General features: G+C 41.4%; 1 long non-coding RNA gene across 8 annotated transcripts in view; it reads right to left on the reverse strand.

Annotated features, from left to right (window-relative positions):
* Nucleotides 1-328: 328 nt before the first annotated feature.
* Nucleotides 329-22,965, reverse strand: part of LOC137479415 (uncharacterized) — a 74,483-nt gene continuing 51,846 nt past the window's right edge. For 5 of the 8 annotated variants that reach the window (XR_011002238.1, XR_011002254.1, XR_011002242.1 and 2 more), the window contains 2 exons: nt 21,061-21,168; nt 17,392-17,445 (listed from right to left, as the gene is read on the reverse strand). This is a non-coding gene — a long non-coding RNA (uncharacterized lncRNA). Of the gene's footprint in view, nt 1,207-17,391; nt 17,446-21,060; nt 21,169-22,965 lie in introns of those variants that run through there. The other 3 variants (XR_011002233.1, XR_011002230.1, XR_011002249.1) reach the window with 2 other exon arrangements.

Genomic DNA, 22,965 nt, shown 5'->3' on the forward strand with positions numbered 1-22,965 from the left:
ACTTACGACATCCCTCTATAAATATAGCAGCTACTGGTAGTGACTAACTTCAGCACATGCTCTGGGTGGGTTGAAGAGGACTCAGTGACCTGTTCGCTCCCCTGCCTACCAGTGATATTCCCAGGAGTGTTTCAGCCCTGTGCCGCCCTGAAGCCTTGGATGGGGCAGGGTGGTTCTCGGGAACAGATGGGGCATCCCTGCCCAGAGGGGCTTAGCTCCAACTTTTTCTATGTAGCCCCATCTCCATTTCCCAACATATATAATATGATGCTTATAATCAGCATCAGGCACTGGCAAGCAGCACGGCTTGCTTGTTGTTAGATGCTGAAGAGCACCCTGTCTCCGTGCTCCCCAACATCCGACTTCACTCTGGGATTATGGTTGGGGATTTACTTAGCAGCTGGGCAGCAGTGCAGGGCAGGATGAGTCTCATATACAAATACACATGCCCTGTGCTTGTTTTAGCTCACAACTTTGCCTAAATATTGGCCTAAAATTATTTTGAGCTTGCTGCTGCCTCAACTGAGAACCACTGCACTAGAAATAGCCCCTGTAAATTAATTGGTGCTGGTGTAACAAGTGCAGGAAGAAGGCAAAAATTAATGGATTGCAAAACATTTCTGCATCTGAAGAATTCTGCTATAGTAGTTGGACACATGCACACAGGATGCAAATAAATAAACATATGCTCATATGGTTATATTCTTGCATACACCCATGCATACATACACATATTTATACTTGCATTTATATATGTATATTTAGAATGAACTTAAATAACAGGCAACATCATGGAGAAAAATTGAAATGTAAAGTTAAAAAAAAAAATCCTGTAGCTCAAAAACTTACCAGGAGGCATGTTTTCATAAAAGCTTTCAATGTGCTTGAATGGCCCTGTGATGCTTTTGTAGTAATGAGTGATTTTTTCTCATTCTTACAACAATGCAATATTTTTTAGGTTGAGTTCCTCAAGGCCTTCTCATCAGCAAGAATTAATTCCCTTCACTCTGAAGTCTTTCACGAGCGCTTCTCTCTCCCCTGCTGTATGTGACACTCTTTTATCCCGAAGCATATGTCAATTTTGCTTCTATCTGAAGTTCAGTGAGATATTTTTCTGGTGGTTAGCTGAGATCTCTTTGCAGCAGCCACGCAAATTTTTTCAGAACTGACATGAGGTGTCACAATTGTGGCAGTGTTGCATCTGCCCTGGGGGACATAGAAAACGATTGGTTCAGGGGAACATCTGAATCAGGACTGAGGCATTAAGAGTGCAGTCTGTGGATTGTCCCAAGTCCTAAAACTGTAGGGGAAACAGATATATCTTTGATTTGAGACCTACCACTGCAGTTAGAAATTGCATCTGCCTGTAGTAAAACAGCACAGTGTAGCTTAGGAAATTACTCTTTTGCATTATATATAGATACAGGAGGAGCAGGCAGAGGCACAAGAGAAATATCCACCATTGGTGATTGCCAGACATGGATGGCATTACAAAATAGGAGGAAAATGGAGCTCCTGAAAGTGGCTTCCCATGTCTGAGTTTCTCTTGGGACTGTGGCACCATGCAGAGTTGCTAACCTGGGATAGGAATACCAGACCTTATATATGGCATGCTGACAAAGGACACTGTAGACAAACTACTCTGCAACAAAGAAAAGCTTTGTGCTGACTCAAGAGAACTAGGTAACAAATGCAGCTTTCAAAATTACTGTCTCTCAATAAAGGGTAATCAGTTCTTCCCTTTTCTCATTGTGTAAGACACTCTATAGACTTTATTCATTAGAGAGCACTCTGCAAAGTTGAAGTAAGAAATGGGAAAAATAAGGATGGCAATAGAGTTGTAAATACAGCTTACATGTCAAGGAAATGACAATAAAATGATACACTTTCTGTAAAAAACACTGACTGATGGTGCCATTCCTTGAATAAAAGCAACAAACATTTGGTATGCCAATACCTTCAAGGTATAGACTAAGATGGGGCTGTCACAGAATTACAGAATGGCTAAAGTGGAGATCATCTCTGGAGATCATCTACTCCAACTTCCCTTCTCAAAGCAGTGTAAACTAGAACTCAGTCCTCTGGGCTGTGTCCACTGATGCTTTCAATGTCTCCAAAGAGGGAAACTTCACATCCTCTCTGGAATTTATTCAACCATTCAATTACCTTCACAGTAAAAAAAGTGACTGGCCTCCAGCTGGACATGCCAGCCACATCACAAGCCTTTGAGCCTGTAGTTCTGCCAGTTTACAGTCCACGTGTAAATTGACAGTCCACTGTCCTTTTATTTACTATGCAGTTCATCAGTTTGCTGAGTGTTATGCAAGTAGTGTTAGGGGAGACAATGCTGAAGGTCCTGCCAAACTTGAGAGAAATGAAGCCCTTTGTTCTCCCCTAATATGCCAGGCCTGTCACCTTGTCATTGAAGTTTATCAGTTTGGCCAAGCATGTAATAACTGCAGTGTAGACTTTGCTGGCTTGATAGGAGAGAGCTGAATAACTTCTGAGGAATCATTTATTTAATGATGTCTGACTTCCTGATCACAAAATGTCCCTGAGCAGGCTATGCAGAGGTTCTCCATGTCCTTTTGTGTGTCCTCCCAGTGTATTACACATCCTGAGATTGGAGTCACTCTTGGTTTGCATGTCATTCACCTGGTTTATTGTAATCTTGACCTAATGTTCAAAATTCAGCCAATCTGACTGGCTGTTTATTCGGGTAACATGCTTTGGTTCCCTCATTAATTCTTAGAATGAGGTTTCAAGTACATCTTGAAAGTCAAAATTGGCTTTCAGCAAGTATTGATATGCCGTGAAAAATCATTGTATTTCATGTGCGTCACTACTTTTTTTACAGGAAAATTTGGGGAAACTTAGACATGGACTGAAGACATTAAGTTAAAGTGAGAGCTAATGTCATCCAAAAAATACTGGCATTTTAATGGAGGACAATTACTTAAGAAAAATACTTGTTTTGCTGTTCTTACAGTAAAATTTGTCAAGATACTGTGTAAATCCCGGGGACACTCTGATAGGCTTTCATGTTTATTCCATTAATGGGGTCTCAGCTCTAGGATTCCTGGTAGAAGAAGACCCTGAAAACAGAAAATAACTAGTGGACCCCAGTCTCGTGAGCTGCCCTGCCTTGTTCCTGCCTAGTGGGCCTTGCTGGAGTGGGCAGAAAAGCTGGACTTAAAGACAGGATTAAAGCTACTGCTCTTCTTGCTTTTCCAGCTTTTTCTTGAAATGAATATAAAATTATTTAGGCTGAATTAGACAGGGAGGAGTAGAACACATCTTCTGCATCTCCTTTAATTCTTGAAATCTTCGCAGCAGCTGTCAGCTTCAGTTTGTTCATTGATCATTCAGTTGAGCAAGAGCAAGAAGATGAAGGACCATTCACCCCTTGATGCTGTTAACAAGCCCGTCAGGCTTTGACAACTTAAATGAGAGACATTTCATAAAATTATGAGTGAAATTTTAAATGTCTTGTTGAGGCATACCACAAAATCCTTTGCTGCCAAATGAGTGCTTGCTGTGAGTTGGGTTTTTTCCCTGACTCAGCACTCTGCTCATGTCAGACCCATCAGGATTTTGGAAACATCTCCTTTTTATTGGGGGCATGCTCAGAAACATTAACACAAACATTAACACTCAATTTACCTGCTGACATTACTGTTACACATCAGTACTGTCATTTATGTGCATGCAGCAGAAGGGCAGGGTAGTTTAATGAAGACTCTTTAAAATGAACTAAGCTTCTCTGAGATAAGCTTTTCTTCTCCCTATTAAATACCTCTACCTGATTTAAACTGACAGTATTTCACAACCAATTCAATGTACTTTTTCTCCTCTGCCATTGCCTGAGTGGTCCACATGGTTTTAAGGGGATGCTTTAGTCCCACAACAAGAAATATGTGTGGTTTTTAATGACTTTTTACTGCAACTGTGTCCTGACTGTACACATATTGCAAAGGGTATCTATTTGGCCCTTGGCCCAAACAAAAGCCCTGTGCAGTGGCTGGAGCCACCAGGGCACTTAAGAATAGCTGTGGCCCAGATCTGTGGCACAACAGCTGCACAAGCCCTAAAATCTTCCATGCTTGAGGAAGCCCATCACCCAAAGCAACAGGGCCAGAAGTTTGTCTGTCTGCCTTTCACTGGATGCACATGTCCCAGCAGTGTCTATGACAGGCTGTATTCCCAAATTTTGCTCTTCAAGGTACAGCAAACCTTTCCATAAAGGTTTCAGCTAAGGTGAGCATAAGCAGTCTTTGCTCAGTTGACTGCAAACCCCATTTGAACAAAAAGATTTGTTTCACAAAGTCCAACGTGTGTAGTACCAGAAGAATCTATTATATTACATGAATAACAGTTATTGTAGCTTGCTTCAAACAGAAGACGTATCTGTTTTTGAGCCAGTAGCGAAAACCAGAAGCAACAATGAAATTTATAGCTAACTAGATAATCCATCAGCACTTAGTCTCCAGCTTGGAAAAATATTTTGAGTACTAGCTGAACTTGAAGTATATGGATATATGCATTGATTTCAGTACGACAAGCACATATGCCTAGACCTGTGTGTGACTGCAGCTATGTAAGATTAAATGCATCACTGAAAGAGAGTCAATAGAAAAAACCCTAAATTTTAGCTGAATGAATTTGTTCAGGGATAAATATAAGACCAACTCCACCCTGGCTCTGTTTCTTTTTTGGCGTAATATAACGTAAGCAAGATCCTATTACACTGCAATATTGATGGCATACCTTCATGCATAGGAGATAACACATTTCCAGCATTCTATAAAATTTAAAATTGATCTTTTCCACTGCTGGGATGTTTGGTTTTTTAACCCAGTTTTAGTCCCCAGTACCTTCTAGAAACAATAACGCCGATCCTGTGTGTTCAGACTATATGAAGAAGAGGAACTTACGGAACCGCCAAATTTCTTTGTTTTTCTCTGCTGCCCTTCATTCACTGTACTTTTTTCTTGCTCAGAAGTGAATATACTTTCTCCCAGACTTTTAGCATATTTTCCTGTCACACATTCTCCTGCTTTGAGCTCTTTTGTTCTAATACTCTTGACATTTAAACTGGGCATTTTAAAGGTTCTTTCTCTTTACTTTATTCTATGATTTATTGATTACTTCCAGCTTCTGTTTCCCTAAGCCTATATCCTTTCAAGTATTCTCACCCTTCTGACTTGTTATTTCATCCCTTGATACAAATAATGCTTCCCAATTTTAAAGACACAACCACAGCACAATTTTTTCTCCCATTGTCTTGGCATAACAGCATTTTTTTTTACACACGGAAGCCCAAAGACTTTGCAAACGAGGCCCAAAGACTTTGCAAACGATTACAGAGGTCATTGTTACTGATGAATGTGTTACGGCCACACATTTACAAAGGGCCTGCTGAGCTGCACTGTCCTTTGCAAGTGGTTCCTGAAAAAGTCATAGGCACTACTCGCAGATCAAGGGACTGCTCCGTGTGGGAAACTGACACTCTGCACCGGGACAAAAGTTGTCATTGTACAGGGAGAAGTCCCTTCCCAAAGCCTGGGCAGTCCTGGCTGTGCGAGTCTGACTGAAAGCCAGAACAGTAGGAGATGCTGGATGAGGGGTCTTGCCAGCAGTTAAGGATTATTGCACCTGCATATTGTGGTGCACATTCTGTGCTAATTGCTACCTGGTGGGAGCCACGCAGTCGGTGACAGAGTGTGGCTGTGTGTGTGCTTCCATCTGCATTTCTGCAAGGCATGGTTTTGTTCTGGTGTTGCTCCTATAAAGGAGGCTTCCATTCCCCAGAAAGACCTGTTCTAGCATAAGAAACACAGCTAGAGCTGTATTAGGTGTGCATCTCAGTGTGAGTCTTGGACTGAAGTTACCTAATTTGGCTGCATACCCATTCCCTGCCATGATGTTGCCATAATATTTTTGTCTGTCTTGGCATCTTCCAGTGACTCAAGCTATACAAATAGTTTTGGAATCATCAGATGGGAGAGCCTAGAATGAAGCAAGCCATTACTACCTATGCAAGGCTTTGAACAGCCTTCCTTCTCTGTCTCCTGCTCTATTATGCCAAAGGACTGGAAAGGACCCTTGTCTTTCTAACGTCTGTGTTCCCATCTCAGACTGAGTGACACTCTGAGCCCTTTAATTTCCCCTCAGTGCCCAAAGTAGTGCAGTGATTTGCTGCTGTACATATGCAATAGGAAAGCACAGTAATTCACCTGGATCCAACTAGTAATTTGTATATTAGGCATTAAGGGATAGATTGCCCAAGGTGACAGCTGAATTCTGTGCAATAGAGTGCTGTGTTCAGAGGGGCACTTTTGCCCACTTCCAACTCAGATACAAGGCAAAGCAGACTGTAACCAACACTTCCACGTAAAGTGTACTCTAGTCAATTAGCTAGTGATTTTTCTGTCAGCCAGGATTCTGTGCAAATGAAGAGATATCAAAGATGCAGAAATTGATTGAACTCAGCTGAACATGTACCTCCTGCTTGGGTTCTAAAGTAAATAAAGACCTTTTACAAGAAAAAAAAGGGAGCATTGTTTTTCCATTTTACTGTTTCAATAGAGATGAAAAATTTAATTGCCAATAATTGTATGAGAAAGGAAATTCTTGTTAGAAATTTTATCTCGGAGTATTGATTTTGCTACTGTGAAGAAAATTTCCCTCTAAAAGTTAATAAATAAAAGCAAACAAGGATATACTTTTAATTGCTTTCATTTAAAATCTTCTAACTTGTGCAGTACTAGTAAGATGATATTTTAAAAGAAAGCAGTAACTTGCTGGTTAGAAAATTTTAAATGGTGAAAAGTTGGTCTTAGTCTGTGTACACAACTCCTTATTAATCTGTGAATATAGATGACTAAATCCTTGGCCTCTTGTTTATCTGTCAGAATGCACATACCAGCAGCATGTTACTCTGGTTCAGTTTGCATACAGCACACCAAAGGGGTATGTTGTCCTACAGGCTTAAACTGTGTGATACTTTATGCTAAAAATTCAGTCCAAATGATACAGCCAAGACTGGGAGATTAATAAACTATAATAACAGTGCTTTTATTAACACTGGAAAATTTGAAGTTATCCTTCCGGCAAGAAAATGGATTTTACCAAAACCAACTGTTAGTACGAAATATTTACGTTGTGGTTTTGTACATTGGTATGCATGCATCTGCATAAGCTCATGTATATTATACACATACACTTGCCTTTCCTTTAGGCAACCACGCAGTGACATTTTCCAAGGAATAAGAAGCTGAATGAGCAACTAAGACAGAGCTATGGGTTTTTTTTTTTTTCTCTTTTTCAGCAGTGGAAATAATTTTATCAGCTATGTGGCTAGAATTTTCTGGAGAAGGCCTTCAGCAAGTTCCCATTAATTTTCTCATTTAAGATTCTCCAGAAAAGACAACAAAGAAAAATAGTCAAGATATTTCAAGATAACATATTTTTCTTGTAAAGGAAGAATTTTAGGTTTTGTTATAGAAGCTGTTGGTTTGTTTCTTCTGAGTTGACTGGAGAATTGCCTCCAAAGAACCAGAGGTGTGTTCCCCTTCCTTAGGGCTTTAATATGGTCCAAGGGACCCCAGTGCACTGCCAGCTTCAGAGGAACAGGACAAGTGAGGGATTCTGGTGAGGGGTTGGAATCCCGTGTGTTAGAGTGATGCTCTTACATGGGTTTTAATGATGTTATCCTCAGATGAATTGGAGTGAGGCAAGTTCAGGAGCTGACAAGCACAAATAAATCTCCAAATGAATGACCTGGTAGTTTGTGTGTCTCCTTATTTCCTATTTAATTTTGTTTTGGGAGTGGCTACTGTCTTGTGCTGTTGTGGCTTTGTTTTCTAATCTCACAGATGTCTGCCAGCTGCTGGATACTTAGAAGAAGACAGTCACTTGGGCTCTTTCCCGTAAGCCATGTCCCTGAGTAAGTTCTCACACACAGAAAAGAAATTCAGGGCAACAAAGAGATATCAGTGAAAAGGTTCTTTTAGAGCAAAAACTTGGTGGAGATTAAAATAGGGCAAAAGTTCAAATGAGAAAGAGCCACTGCCAAGCAAGCAAGAATCTTGGCAAAAAAGAAGGAAAAGAAACATTGGTTTAAAAGGCAAGTAACCATGGCGAAGCAACAGCTCAATGCTAGAATCTGGTTAAGAACTAGTATCACACAGAGCTGTGATTGTTTATTCAGGGCTAACCCATGGGAGAACAGTTGTCTCCAATGAGTGTTCTCACAGCTTGGATCCAAAGTTATAACTACATTTTTTTAGTCATCCAGCACTTCAACGCTACTCATTTACTGTTAGGCAAAAGAAAAAGAAAGTACAAAGTTTTTTTCTTCATGTCCCTTGTGTGTTTAAGGCAGAACTTTACATATGGAAAGGCATTTCATGTCAGCTGTTGAACCGGTAACATGCTATTCTGCAGCAGTTGCCAATGGAAACTGTTGATGCATTTTCAGTGCCTCTCCCAGGTTTCAGAAGAAACTGGAAGCAGTGTATGGTTTAGAGATGTTTTGTTTGTGTGGAGGGTGAGAGAAGAGGTCTTGCACCCCCAAGCTGCATTACTGCAGTTGTGACACAAAACAGCTAATGGATTGTGGGAGCTAACAGCTGTGGGATTAAGTTTAGGCGTGAAATAAAAATAATGGCAGCTTTGATACAAGTAATAATTTAGTAAAGATGTTTTGTGGCTATCAGCAAACTCACAACATATGCACACATCCATACACCTGCTTAAGTTGTGCACCTGTTGTCCTACAAATAAATCAAAAGGGAAAAATTGAAGCTTCCAATGGTCTGCTATAAATAAAGGATGATTAATACCATTATAGTGACAAACAGGTATTGGCAGCAAACAGAAAGAATGGAAGATTGTCATCTAATTTGTGCTTTTGTTTCAACATCTAGATGAGCTTGGAATACATATCCAGTGCTACAGGGCACAGCTGCAGCCCAGCAGATGAGAGAGAGAGCAGGTCAAATTCATCTCTCACTATAAGTCAAAAGTAGCTCAACCAAAGCACAAATTGTCATGGAAATGAACACCATCTGATTTTTCTACTATCTGGAGGATTTTGTGACTTACACAAATTTATTGCTCAGAGCTTCTCAGCCTAAGCTACGACACAGCGGTCTGCTCTGTTTCTGCAGGTCTTGGCACTTCTGGGAACCTGACTTTGCAGCTATTCTTCAGAGACTTATAGGTCTGCGTGGAAGGTCTCTTTTTGGAATTAGTACGCACATCCTTAAAAAGATCTCTCAGGCTAAGACCTAAATGCACACATTTGCACTTTGTGGAATCGTTTACACATCTGCAGAGGCAGCTTTGAATATTGCTGGAGTCTTTGGTCTCTTCAAGTCAACAGGGCACATGGAAATTGCTGTGTAGACAACTTCAAAGCTCCCATTTACCCACAGACTAATTAAAATTTAGGCAATAGAAGCACAATTTCTTTGAACTTTTCTACTTCAGAGCTGGCTACACTGGCTGTCAAGGTGATTAAAAAACATTTTTTCTTAAAGGAGAGGGTTGGATTTTAGAGGCTAAAGCTAAATTCTTTCCCTTGCCTCTGTCCTGTCCTTCTCCTCCACCTCCCCACCCCATGCTCTTGGATGCATGGCATTCTCCTCCACCAAGGCAGCTAACTGCCTGTGGAATTGCCTCTCCTGACTCTTTGGTAGGCTGAGAATGGACGAATCACTCTATATGAGTGCCATTCCTTGATTTACAAGGCAAGGCACCTATTCTAAGATACAATTTACTTTGGTGTGTTAATGGCATCTGAAGTGTGTTCTGCCCATTCTTGAGTAAATGTAACATTTATTAGGGGCAGAGAGGCAGCAAATTCTGTGTTTCATATGGCTGCATTTTCCCTGTGCCTTCACAGTTCCTAGGAGCATCTCCCAAAACTCACAGCTGCCACTGTATCAAGCCAAACTGCTGCAGCACATTAGAGAGAAATGCACAGCCTTCTATTTTTTTTTTTTCTTTACTTATCATCTAAAGTGAAATCACTCAGAGTGGGAGCCCCTTCTCTGTCTTTCTGTATGGAAAAATCATAATCTTGTCCTTTTGTGGTGTTCCACATCCCACCTGCACTGTGCTAATCTCCTGATATCAGACTTTGTACCACTGGCACATCAGTGGAGCTGCACAGGAAGAGCAGAATTTGGCACCTTGGTTTACGAGCTCAGTTTCTTTACATTTATTTTTATTATTATGTATGCTTTGCTGGGAGCAGAACAGGAATGCCCACATTTGATGCCAGGCTCTTGTGCAGGGCAAAATCTGCTTTCAGATTCTTTCTGCATGTTTCTTGTCTGTGATGAAGATCTTTGTCTTGTCTTTCATATTCCCAGCCTGATCCAAGGGGAGCTGGGTCCCTCTCTGCACAGATACATCCCTGCTATAAACAGGTACTTGCATGGAAATCAAGAGGCAACCCAAAACATATGTGAAAGTGAACTCAGCCCAGTTTTAGTGCATCACTTAAGTCTGCTATTCAGGAATATATGTTCCACTTTTGTGTTATTGTTTTTTATCTTGGTTGACAGTGAGAGTCTTTGTATTCTGCAGTATGGAGTGAGGACACATTGTCATTCTTCCTTGATGATTTTTTTCCTTCTTCACCATTGTCAGGAATTCACAATCCAAATGACTCACTTTATGTGAGCAAATATTGTCTTAGTTTGAATTAATTTATTTGTGTTGCAATCACCTTTGAATGTTACTATAGTAATATCTCAGTTTTTTCCCTGTCAAGGAACTGTCATAGATAATTTCATAAACCTTTTATGCAGCTACAGTGCAAAGAAAACAATGCATATATTTTACTATTATGCTTGCCTGTAAATAATAAGGATATTTTTAAATGCACATAATTGCATCATAAGGAAAGAATACAAAGATGCCAGAATAAAACGGGTTACAAACAAGAAAATATTGAAATTAAGGTTAATATTTTCTCCCTTGCTCAACCTTTGCCTAAAACTCTACCTCATCCCATTCATGCCTTTTTCTCTGGGCATTAACAGTTCTAGAAATTGTAACTGAAAAAGAAAATTCCCTAGCTTTCTGCTCCATTGACAGTAGCACACTATCCTTCATCCACAGTAAGGAAGGACTAGGTTGTATTGCTGGCTGGAACATGCCAAGGCATCTGATAGCAAGACTGTATAATTTGGTCTCTAGGCATGAGAAGATGAAGCATCCTCATTGGAAGGTTCTGAAAGTGGGATTCTTCGGATACTTCAGTTGCTAAGCTTCAAAAAGTCTTCTCCAGACACAGACATATGGTGATTTTCATTTTATATATGTATATATATGTATACAATTTGCCACATTTGAGAAAAATGTCCACTAAAATGGCAAACAAGCATATGCACAGTAACATCCTGAAAGCAGATACTCAGTTTCAAGCAGCACAGTCTTAGGGCATCTGAATGAAGGCTGTATGCTTTTTGTTTTTCCAAACAAATAACTTTCCTTGATTTCAATCTCAACTTCATAGAAAACCCAAAAAAATGAAATATTTTGATTGAGTTTCTCCCAAATCCTTAGCTTTGGATGGACAACAGGGAAAGAAAAATATTCAGTTTAATGGTTTAACAATTAAATGTTTAAACAACTTAACCTGGCAAAGTTCTGAGAACATAAGAGCAGAGTATTGCAATGGGAAGATACTTAGGGTAGAAACTGAGATCTGTGTGTTCTCTAAGGCATAGAGGGAAACTGGACCTGTGTGTCCACTAATGTTTACCTACATCTGTCTCCTGTCACTCACAACATTCCATCCTGAACAGTTTGCCTGGCACTCCCATTTGTGTGGCTTGGTGCATCATCTTACATTGCTTATGCAAGTGTGGCTTTTCCTGAAATGTAAGAGCTGGCTCAAAGCACCTGAGAAAGGGTTGATTTGTGAGCTCTTCTCCATAGATTGACAGGTGTGCAGTGGGCAGACATAGACACAGATAGACAATTCAACATTCCTGCAGTGTCTGGCAGGAATTCCTCTTTCTTCTCATCTCTGCCTCCCTTGAGCTTCATGCTGCCAGTTCTCATTTTAAGAATGGAAGTGCCAATACTCAAGATGTCAGAAGGTGCAGGAGAAGCTGCTGGCTGCTGCTGTATGAGCAAAAACAACCAAGTGTCTGAGTTTGTGTTTAAGCAACAGGATCAGACAAAGAAAAATAAGTGAACACAGGTTTTCTCTGAGCCTGCAATGAACTAGAGAACCTTGTTCTCTAGTGGAGAAGAGTGCAAGCTTTCCTGGAAGAGTGGAACCTATACAGAGCCTCAGTAGGCATAATGCAGACATTCCTGCCCTGGGAAAGTAACTTCTTTCTCCAGTGAGGATTTGTCCACTGAAACAATTTGTTGTCTCTTTAAAAGAGGTTGAAAACACAGACCAACTAGGAGAAGACACAGAATTCCTCATGTTGAGTGAGGTTACCATGGCAGAGTCCCACTGCTAGAGTCACAATTTTCTGCTGCTGTACCATATGCTTCCCAGAGAGACCTGTTATTTAAGTTTCCTTATATATCTCCCAGAAAAGGGTGCTGTTAGGTAACAAAAATCTGTCAATTTCTTTATGGCTAGATCAGTGGTAGACTGAAGACAACGATTATTGCATGGATGGATGTTTTCTTCAGGGTCATGAACCAGCCCACACAGATTAATTTTATATTTTAGACTTCTTGTGGTTATCATTTTATCAGTCACTTTAAGCAGGCAGCAGGCTCTCACTTCAGCTGTAAAGAATGAAGCATTTTAGATGATGAAATGGCAATATGAACTTGACATAGCTGTGGAATAAGATGTTTAAAAAAGTACATACCTGTACCTTATGCAAACAAACAAATGTCCATAGTTGGCTTGGGGCAAAGGGTGAAGGAAGGGCTGATATGGAAACACGTCTGCTCAGGGGAGTTTACAAGTACTAACTGGAGTCTATAAAGTAGAGAGAGGATAAAACACTGATGGTATGTGATGGGATATTTCACAAATGGAAAAGAAATGAAAGGAGGCAATAATGAAGAAGAGAAGTTGGAAGAAAAGAGAATCATTGGAGAAGGGAGAATCGAACAGCAGGCAGCAGAAGCATGGATTTTAGTAAAAAATATAGAGACTCACAAGTACAGGAGGGAAATATTTTAACTCTGTAGGAAGATAAATTTTCAGGCAAATTCTGTTTATTTCCTTGGCCAAAAGTAAGCCCTCATGCTTAATAGAACAAGCAAAGCTCTCTCTGGTATCATCTCTTATGCCAGCTCACTGAACTTTCTCCTTCAGATGCAACCATTATTTATTTGTGTCATCATGCTTCCCTCCCTGTGGTGCAGGAGGAGAGTGATTGGAAGCATTTTGCCAAAGTCACTTTCAATGGGACAAAATTCTAACACTTAGGGCCAAGAGTCCAAGCTGAAGCACTTTGTACACTTGAACAGTTTAACCTCAACTTTCTTCTTTAACAAAAATGTGTTTGCAAATCCATTGTTCAGCATTTCACTTAGCAGCTCTGAACTGAGACCATATTCAAGCTATCTGCAGGGATGTATTTGCAGAGGTTTCATCACTAGCAAACTGTATGTGGTAGGTTTACAACATAAAATAAAGACTTATTATTTCCCATCTGTTTTGCCTTTTAGCATTTGTCCATCATACACTGACACTTCAAGCTGGCTTGCTGTGATTAGCTTAGTGTGGCAGAGAGATTGCTCACATCATCAGTCAGAGCTTGTGCTCACAGTCCTGGGCTAAAGCTGAAAGTCCAATCCATGTGAAACCTTTGAACTGTTGTAGCAGCCTGATGGCCATTGGAAAAATCTTTCCTTTTTTCTTTCTTTTTCTATTAGAAAGTTTTTGGTGAACAAGGTCTAGGAACAAGTGGGGGTGAGGTGTGGGGGTGAGGAAGCAGCTGTAGGAGAGGGACGAGCAGAAGAGGCGAGTTATTTCATAAAAAAATGTGCTGTGCATATGTCATGGCTCACCAGGACATGAATCTGCAGTGAAAATTAGAGAGCAAAGAGAAAAGTGGGAATAGTTTTTTCATTTGGAATCAAACTGACTTTTCTTATAAAGTCTTTGTGGTCTTGGCTTCCCACATTGACGGGACTGGTCAAGGCATTTTAATTAAGTAATAGTTCCACCAGAAGATGTTTAGCAATGAGAGGGCTGGCTGGATTATGTAAGCAGTGGTCAGTATGTCAGGCCACCAGCTGAAATGTGCTCAGCCTTGTACAGCAGCAGTTCTGATCGGTTGTTGCTTGATGTGGTGACTGTCAGCTGTGAGACCTTGGCTCAGTTTTCCTTGGCCACAGATCCTTATCACAGAAAGGAAGGAAGGACAAGCTCTCATTTAAGAATTTCTATAGACATGAAGGAGAAACATATTCAAAGCAGACAGTGTGCTATTCAGAAGAAGGCAAGCCCATCACAAACCTGTCACAGGTAGGAGAGAACTTCCTGTGCAGGATCATTGGGCACCTTCTGGTGAAGAGGTAGAAAATGCCTGACTTTAATTTTGTATTACTGCCTGGCTGCCACAGGAATTCTTTTGAGCTGTAAGAAATCATGATAACAAAGTGTGGTGATCATATCACTTTCATTTATGCAACCAGCAAGGATGTAGAATTATGAGGCAAGTATGTAGAAACCTCCCCCCCCTCCATCACCCTCAGGGAAAGTTGCATGTAGAGACCTATAGAAAAATGAGTTTTCCAGAAGGATAACAGCTACCTTCATAAGAAAAACATAATATTTAGGTGGCTGCTTCCTCCCTCCTCCTCCCCCAATCCCTAAATACTGTTTGTATTTAGCATAAAGCTCCGTTAAACAGGGGGTAGTCTTGATTCCACAGAGTAATATTCCCATTCAGTTGATAGATCCAGAATCAACCCTGAATTTCCTTGGGTCCAGGTAATTTAAGGATTTTTAATTTAGTAGCTTCCACTGAATTAGAGAATTGATGATGTTTTTTCCACTGCAGTACATAGAAGGTGCTGTTGTCAAAATACCTGCTTTTTAAGTGTGGAAAACCTGATGGTTTCTTAAGGTGTATTAAGGAGCTACAGACCTTTGAAATGTAAGTTAAAAGAAAATTAATTAACATGTAAGGCACATTCCATGTGAAAAACAAGGGAGGTGTTATGGGATGGATAAGAAACTTGTTCTTTTGGACTGTGGTGCCTCAATGGGAAATCAAGGCCACTGCAGGCACTCTCATAGATCAGATAGGGCTGCCTCTACCCTTATTTTGAGCCACAATTTCCATCCAAAGGCTGTATGACCATCTGTGGCTGCTTGTGTGAGGGAACAGGGCTGCATGTTAAGTTGTCATGTTAGTGCTTTTCACCAGGCAACTAGACCACTGTATTACCTAGGCACATTACTCTGTGCCTCAGTTCCCTGTTGCAACAGGGCATCGGAGGCTTAATTTACTCACCTTTTATAACATCTCTGAGATCACAGAATCACAGAAGGATGGAGATTGGCAAGGACCTCTGGGGATCACCTTGCTCAAAGAGGGCCACAGCTCAGATGCTCAGATGCTGGACGCTATACAGTAAGCTAAATTGGCTCTAGGTAATCACTGTTTTCAAATAGGAAAAAAATTCAGGTTTGAGGCTCACTGTTCTTGAAATGCAGATGAACGCCTGCCATTCCCTCCCCCTCGTGCCTCCTCTAAGACCCAAAACTGGTATCAAAACTGGCAACTGCCTTTACATCTTTCTTTCATTCTTCATTCATGAACAGCACAGCTAACAGAGAGAGAGAAAAGATGTGAAGACAATAAATATCACATTTCACCAGATGAATCCTCTCTACTTTCACATTTTAAAGTACTCTGGACCAGTTTCATTAGAATCCTTGAGCCCAGAGACCAAAAGGTGACTCGCACCCCACTCTCTATCCCCATCCACTGAGGAGAGGCACTGCAGATGCTAAGGGTGCAGGGTCTCCAGGAGGAGCCCTCCAAGCTCTGCACCATCCCAAATGGTGCCCACATGCCATGGCAGCCAGCTCTCCTGTGCCATGCTCAGCTCCATCCAACTGGGGAGGAAACTGGCAATGGAGCAGGCTAGGCAGAAGTACTCATGCTTCTCATGGTACCATCCAGGACACCCAAATGCCATATACACTTGTTTCCATGGAAGCTCAGTGAGGTGAGGAACCACATCACTACCTGAAGAAACCTACTCCAGGCTCTGACAGACTCTCTCGAGCAGTGAGCTGCAAGGTGGAGGCCAGGCTAGTGGGATAATTCTGGCCCTGTGCCTTGTCCTTGTACTGGCAGCAGGAGTGCCTTGGCCATGTTGGCTTCTGCACAGGGTCACAGAGCATCTCAGATCGCCCACTTCCTAAACCATTCAATGCTGGTTCTCTCCCTCTCACACAGTAACTAGATTGATAGATTGAGATTTAATTAAAAATGATCAGCTACTGCAAGGACAGGCTTTTTCTTCTTTTTTTTTTTTTTTTTTCCTTTCCCCAGGCACTTGGTTTGCATGTTTACTGTGCTAAAAACAGTTACGAGCAATCTGGATAGCCCTCTGTTAGCTGTGATGAAAACATTCTCCTGTATATCTGACAGTGCCTGCCACTGAAGAGGCCCAAGAAATATTTCAGCTCAATGGGGAGTGATCCTAGCCTCCTACACACTGAAGACTGGATGCTGCCTTTCACCTGGGACCAGTGCTGTGGCATCATCCCTGGTGGGGATTTGGGCTTGTTCATGGTTCTGACAGCCAGGACACAGGTTCTGATGCTTGTGGGCTGCAGTGGGATACGCCCTGTGCTCATCGTCCCTCCGCCACGCCACATTGCTGACAGAACTGTGGTGGACGTGAATGCGGGTGGCAAGGAGCTTGCTGTCAGGGCCTGATGCTCTTGGATGTGACTGACACATTCAGCAGGGAAAATAACAAAACTCTTTACAATCCCTGGCCTCTGGTGAGCTCGGGCATCAAAAAACAAGCTTATACCCAAAATCTTTGCAGAACTATGAGCCTGACAGAAGGCTGAGGTAGGACACAGTAGCAGCTCAGAATTCTCAAGCCAGATATACCCTCTGCCTAGGAAATGCCTGACCATTACACCCCCTTACACGACATAGCTGAGGACCACTGCCCATTCAGAAGCAATGTGATGCTGTGGCCATGGCTAGCTCTCCTTTGTCTCTCTTCAGTGTACCTCGTGACATCTTTTTCCAGAAGCAGTTATACAAGCCCTTTCCCTGGCTGCAAAGCTGTTTCCTGCTCCTACTTGCCACTGACCATTCCCATGGTCATCCTGCAGTTCACCACCCTCCCTGTTGTTCCTGTGTGGGGCCATCTGTATGATGGGGCAGAGTGAAGAAATCCTTAGTACAGAGTTGCACTGAACTCAGTGGTCAAGTAGGGCAAGCAGCCCTGCAAGCAGAGCTGGCAAAAAAAAAGAGAAAGTTCATTTCTCCTTTTCATTGATAAGGAATCCATTCCTTACCAATTCAGTGCTCTCAAAAGTCCTTCTGGTTTGCTGACAGACCTCTACTGATAATGCAAAAATTATCCTTCCTTCCCTCCTCACACACAAACACAAACATTTGGTTAATCTCAGGGTTAGGGTTGTGGCAAGCACATTTCTCTCTCTCTCTCTCAGGATTTTTATAAAGGTGCACAGAGAGAAGTGAAAGAGAAAACAATTTCTATTTCTGCTCCTTGTTTTTCTCTTGTGGAATGTGTTTGGAGAATTGTTTACCTAGAGCAAATGCTTGGTTGGGTCGTGGTGGATTATTTGGGCTTGATGGCCAATCTGATCCACCTGTGTCTGGACTCTGGCAAACAGGGTCACGAGTTGTGAGTGAGTTAGATATGATAGTTAGAGAGAGTAGCATGTAGTTTTTAGTATCCTCTTTTATGTAGTATATTAATGTATCATAGCATAATTATAATAAAGAAATCATTCAGCCTTCTGAAATAAGTCAGACATCATCATTCTTCCCATTGGGTTCGCCGACATCTACAACATAGGTTATTGTTTTGTAGGTGCTAGTGAGCTGTAGCGAGTCAGAGCATTCCCAAAGCAAAGCTGCTTTATTACCAATTTTGAAAATGCCTCTGTCCATCATTATCAAATATCCTAAATACCCATGTTCAGCAGCATTCTGCTGGTACTTAGAGTATGAGTCACTGGGTAATTTAGCCCTGCGAGTGAGATTGTAAACTGTTCTCCCCCTGCCTTTTCCAAGAGAAGATGCCAGTGGGGGACCTTCATTAATATTCACTGTAACATACATCTGTTAGCCCCCTCAGCCACTGCATGAAAATACACAAGGAGAGGAGGAAGAGCAGAGGGAGAGAGCTTCAAAATGTTTGCAGCTAAGGCAAGAGGCAGGGATGCACCCTGAGTTGTGTCTGTCAGTCTGACAAGGACAGCAAGCATTCGCCATCTCTATGAGCCATTCTTTGTGGCTGTACAAGCATTGGGGCATTAGAAGTAAGAAAGGCACTGGCTCTGGCTGAGGAATAATAGCAGTGCTCAGGTTGATAATGCTGCTCAACAGCTCAGTGTTAGGGCTGGATCTTGGGTGTGGATGCAAGTGACCCACTTAAGGTTTTTTTGTTGCTGTTGCTCAAAAAACCTCACCGTCTACCTTCTGTCCCATTGAGACTCAGCTATGACAGAGTCATACTTCATATTCATCTATAGGAACATCTGGCCCATGTCTAACATTTAATTTCCACACCATTAGAGTCAAACAATACGTGTACATCAGTAGATAATGTAATGCATTATCACGCAAGGCAGAGAGCAGCAATTTATTAGCCTAATTTAAAATAGCCTTCAGCAAAAAATAGTGCATCTTAATTCATGGATCTGAAATGAATGACATATTTTCCTGTAAAATGCAAAGGTATGAACAGAGACATGTTTTTCCACTGTGGTGCATATATTATTTCTTTTTCTTGTAAATCTTTTAAAATATGAAATATCAGTTCTCTGTCCAAAAAGAAGAAAAAAAGAAAAAAGAGAAAAAAGGAGAAGAAAGGAAAAGTTCAAAACCAAGGTACATCCATAATAATACAAAAGGAGAGATCGTACCAAGGGGACAAAAGAGAAAAAGCTGCCCCAGAATACAAGCAAAAGTGACCTTTCTTTTGCAGTGAAGTTGTGATCTGAATGTGAAGATCACTCAGATTTTCCTAGCTCATATTTCAACAAATCCGGGCACCTCAAGTGCACATCAAGTATTTCCTCCTCTTTTTTTATCTATTTCTTTAATCTGTCTTTTCCAATAAGAGACATTTTCTGGATAGGCCCAAAAATATCAAAAGAAATTAGAAACCTTTGCCGACCTAGCAAAATGAGTCACTTTTCACAAGCCTTTGATTAAAGGCCGTAACTTCCTTCTAGGGGGAAATTAACTTCCCAAATGGCAGAGCAAAACCAGGCTTATGTGACACCCAGAGTTCACTTCTGTTCTCTGAAGCGGGAGAAATTCTCTCACTTTTGGTTAATAAATACATCACAGGCTCTGACATACTGCTCAGCTCCAATCTCTAATGTACCCAAGGTTTACAGCTGTCTGAAGCTGAGATTTGTATTTGGCAGCTTTTCTGGCTATTGTTTTTTTTATTTTACATCAAAATGTAATTGAAAAACTACATAGCCTTGGAGAAAAGTCTAACCCAGTAAATCCTGCATTGTTTTTCTCACAGTGGAACAACTGTGCTAGGAGAACTAAGGGGTTGCTGTGCCCCACCTGGGATACAACCTGGAGGTGGGAGAGTGCCCACTCCCTCAACAGCACTTTAAATAAAGCAGATTATGAGGACTTGTGTCAAGAGTTTTAAGATCTTCTTGGAAGACTTAGGTACAATAACCCGTAGTTCTGGATCTGATCAGCTTGACCCCTGCCAAAACTGAAACTGTGCAGCAATCAAAGCAGAACTTTTAGATGACTGCAAAACCTTTAGGATAAAAAAAATCTTATCTCAAATGTCTGCGTCAGTGCCACCCTTGTTTGGCAGCACCTGAATGGAGATTACCAAAATCTCAGCTGTGGACTTTGTCCCAGACAACATATAAATGAAAATCCCAAACAAAAGAAGCCTTAAGGTTAGTTATTCTTTTGGCATTAAAGACAGTGATCTCCTTTTCATCCCCATGACATGCTCCTTTCAGTGGGCTTGCATGGAATAGCATAGGGATGATTGGTCATGGAGAGTTATAAAAACACAGAGAAGAAAGAAATGGCAGCAATCCCAGGTTCTTGTGGAAGCTCTTCTGGTCAGCCAGGGGCAGGGCCTGCTTGCCGACCATCTACAATGTCACAACTGTACTGAGGCCAAAGAGCTGGGCTGGGAGGGAAAGGGTGAGGGTGTATGAATACATTTCATGTGACCAGGACATTGAAACTGGAGGTACAGCCCCATGCAGAGAATCCCACAGCAAAACTGTGACAAGGCATGCTTATCAGCAGTGGCAAGGGGAGTTCTGGAGCTGAAGCTGAAAAACTAGTATGTTTGACCAAATTAAACAAGTATTCAACCAGAGAGACAGTTTCCCTGCTTGGAGAAGGACTGGTATTCATGTGCATAAAAAAATACTCTGCTACTGACTTAAAACATGAAGAGACGCAAGAACAGGGAGGATCCAAAATACAGGCAGGTTTGCTCAGCATTGAAACTGATCTTCTGAAAAGTACTATAAAAGAAGGTCTGAGAGATTTAGAAAAAGTAACACCTGACAACATCCACTTGACACATGTCAACAGAAAGAGAAAACCAGCAAATCTTACACCAAACAAAATTCCTTTCATCCAAATGGCTGGTGTACTGGAAGGCTTCATCTGGATGCTTCACTGACTGGCTGTAATACAGCACCATGGCTTGGGGTGGGGGTGGGGGATGTGCAGGGTGTGAAAGAAGCAAATGATGACACATTAGCAAAAGATTTTGGCTTTTCCATCTCAGCTGGAAAAGAAGGGGAGGGTCTCCTATCTACCATACCCCATGATATATAAAGCAACCTGGAATAATACTGGTATACCTTACCTAACCTTCTGTTTACCATCCCCTTAATAAAAGGCATGGGAACATATTCTCCTGGCACAGTTACTACTCCTGTAAGGATGCAGCTTATGCTGAAGTACCTGCATCTCCCTAGGAAGGAAATAAGACAAAGAGAAGGTGCTTGCATTAATGCTGCCTCAGGGCACCAGCAAGTTACGGGTTGGTGGGTTTTACAAGACTACTTACTATGCTATTCAATTAAAAAAAAGAGCAGTTACCATAGCAACACCCACATCTAATGGCTCTTATGCTACTTCTGAGATACAAAGCACCTTCTTACAGAGATACATTGACCAATACAGCATGTCGTGGGAAGTTTTATGCTTCAAGCAATGGTTTAAGGGGGAGAGTGTGTGTTCCAATAACCAGACATATTTATATCCCCAGGTTGTAATACTAATTTATAACAAATTGTTTTCTTTCCTTGATATCTCTTTTCTTCCCATTACTGTTTCTTTTCTAATAGCACTTCCATTTTTTTTCCTCGCCTCCCCAGATTGATGATATTTGATTAAGTACAGGATGAGATTTGCATATGAGAGCTCTGGGATATGTCCCACTGTTAGGTGGGTCATATCTGTCTGTAGATCTCATATCTAGGAAATGCTACCACCTTATCATAGCTGAGCACTCGTGGTGGCCAAAGGAAAGCTGGGGGTGAGTAGGTGTTTGTGGAATGCAGTCTGGCACTGTTGACAGTAAAAGATGGATTTGCTGTCCTGAAAAGGGATGAAGGGCAGAAATTTTTATTTCCTTTGCCCAGCAGGATGAAGTGGGAAGGAGAGGTGGTGGTGCATCTTCCCCAGAGGTGTAGAAGGGGACACATAAGTCTCTTTCTTGTCCTTTGTTACAGGCATGGTTGAGTGGGAGAGAAGTTACACAACCCCTTGAACATGGCGAGAGCAAAGTTAACACCCTCCCAGATATGCTGGAGCTGGAGAGGCACAGTCAGAAATGTGAGGAAGAGAGAAGGCACAGCAGGGCCTCAGGATGTCCTCCTCATTCCTTGGCCCTCTCTACAGATGTTATATTTCTCTGCAACAAGTCACAAAGGCAGAGAAAGATGCTGCAGGATTCTTCATCCCCTGTCCCCAACTGCTGCTTTAAATATACCCCTACCAAGTGGCACATTGCTGGGCCATGGTCACTCGGGCAGGCAGGACTGGCTTCCCTGGGGACCTTGGAGGGATGAGGGACAAATGCAAGAGTCCCAGAGCTGCTTATCTTTCCCTGGGCAAAACCCAGCTTGGGCATTCTGGGTCTCACGGTTTGTGTGCCACTTGTGTGCCACTCCTACTGTGCCTCTGAAATGTGGGGTCAAAGCTGACAATTGGTTTCTAGAAACAAAAAAGAGAAAGTGAATCTTCAATAACCTCTGATTTTGAGTCTTCTAATTATCTAGCCCGCTCAGTAGGAGAGGAACAACATGTTTGTCCTTCCTACACCAAATATTGCTTGTAAATCTAAACAAAAAAAATTCCAGTAAAAACCCACTGATGATTTAAAGGAAAAGGGATACCAATTAATCACAGTAATTATTATTTAGATATAGATTATCTTCAGAAACACAGGACACTGCTATTTTTTTCTGAGCATCACTGAAAAATGTCTTTCATTCAAATTGCAAGATTGAGCATAATTTCCATGTTATTTTTCTCTGAGCACAGGGCTCCATGTATTATTTGTGATGTTCCTAATTTTTAATTACCCCAAATTAAAACAATGGAATGATATATGATGAATGAAACCAAGCATATGTTAAAAATGTCTAAACAGTTTTACCTGGCAAAATGAACAGAAATATAAATAGCTTGTAGTGCATATTTAAAAATTCAGTAGCAAGCTAAAATTATCATTTGCATTAATGTATTCTGAAATATGAATTAT

Source organism: Anomalospiza imberbis, chromosome 1, assembly GCF_031753505.1.
Source record: "Anomalospiza imberbis isolate Cuckoo-Finch-1a 21T00152 chromosome 1, ASM3175350v1, whole genome shotgun sequence".
Classification (NCBI taxonomy): domain Eukaryota; kingdom Metazoa; phylum Chordata; class Aves; order Passeriformes; family Viduidae; genus Anomalospiza; species Anomalospiza imberbis.